Source organism: Ipomoea triloba, chromosome 1, assembly GCF_003576645.1.
Source record: "Ipomoea triloba cultivar NCNSP0323 chromosome 1, ASM357664v1".
NCBI lineage: Eukaryota > Viridiplantae > Streptophyta > Magnoliopsida > Solanales > Convolvulaceae > Ipomoea > Ipomoea triloba.
The window spans coordinates 19,597,700-19,599,518 of NC_044916.1; positions in this window are offsets into that span (position 1 = coordinate 19,597,700).

Genomic DNA, 1,819 nt, shown 5'->3' on the forward strand with positions numbered 1-1,819 from the left:
AGATAGACCTCTCGATATTTGAGTTCGAGACATCAAGCAATCAAGATATCAACCTTGGTGTCGATACACTAACAATTCTCCAACAAAGCTGATTGATGGTCAGGAAACATACTTAGAGTTTGGAGAAGAAGTATATCATGGAGATAAAATAATAAAGAGGTGTCGAACGTGAAGATTTCAAAATGGGCGGAAATGGATGACACGTCAGATTTCCACCACAAACGGTCAAAAGGTGCACCAATGCTGAAGTGGTCTGATTCCCTACAAACAAGGAATAATGGGAATAAAAAAAGAGTAACTTTTACCAAAAGACGAAAGTGGAGCATGGACTCAAGAAAGTGAACTATGGAATATTCACTACAAGACAAGAGGTTCAAGTTACAAGATCACCACTCCATGAAATATGCTAAAAATATGCAAGACCCATGATCAGCATGGGAGACAAATTTCAAACGGAATAATTTTCCCTCAACGGAATTATTCCTCAACTCTCATATAAAGAGGACGTGAAGACACAAAGCAAAAAAAAGAGGGCAACAGAGTTGTAAAATTCGAAAGAGGTGTCTGATTCAAACGTTCAAGTGCAAGTACTAAATTTGGANTTATTCCAGTTATTGCTATTTATGTTGCTCTTGATCTTGTATGCTTTTGTAAAATTTTCTTCTTCTAAACTCTGCTTTGTAAACATTCCCTTTTATAATCATATATATATCTTTTGTTGGGGGTGTTGCGTGAGTTCTATTATTCATGTTTTAGTATAGTATTTGTCAAACTTACCATATGCGCTGAAAAATAAAATCTATGTTAATTCTTTCTATCAAATCAGCCATATAGAGTAAGTATAAGTGTTGGCATCATCAAAAAGTGGGAAATTGTTAGGAACATCATGTAATAGGTTTTGATGATACCAACTGTTAAGTAAAAATCCCCAAGTCTCGACACACAGGCAAAACGTTGTAAGTTCGACAAGTAAACCAAGAGCGAAAATACAACCGGGTAACTTTGAGCTCAACTCGAAAAATATTTAAGCTTAAGGTAAACCTGTTTGAACATCTTAGAAGTCTCGTGTTGTAATCATATAGACAGATCAGAAGAAAGCATGGGACAACACTGGAGGAATAAGGGTCTGCGAGACATCAACTAAGTCTCGAGACATAAGCAGAGTTCGAGAGGTAGGACCTCTCGATACAGTTATCCAGTTCGAGACATAAACAGAGTTCGAGAGATAGACCTCTCGATATTTGAGTTCGAGACATCAAGCAATCAAGATATCAACCTTGGTGTCGATACACTAACAATTCTCCAACAAAGCTGATTGATGGTCAGGAAACATACTTAGAGTTTGGAGAAGAAGTATATCATGGAGATAAAATAATAAAGAGGTGTCGAACGTGAAGATTTCAAAATGGGCGGAAATGGATGACACGTCAGATTTCCACCACAAACGGTCAAAAGGTGCACCAATGCTGAAGTGGTCTGATTCCCTACAAACAAGGAATAATGGGAATAAAAAAAGAGTAACTTTTACCAAAAGACGAAAGTGGAGCATGGACTCAAGAAAGTGAACTATGGAATATTCACTACAAGACAAGAGGTTCAAGTTACAAGATCACCACTCCATGAAATATGCTAAAAATATGCAAGACCCATGATCAGCATGGGAGACAAATTTCAAACGGAATAATTTTCCCTCAACGGAATTATTCCTCAACTCTCATATAAAGAGGACGTGAAGACACAAAGCAAAAAAAAGAGGGCAACAGAGTTGTAAAATTCGAAAGAGGTGTCTGATTCAAACGTTCAAGTGCAAGTACTAAAT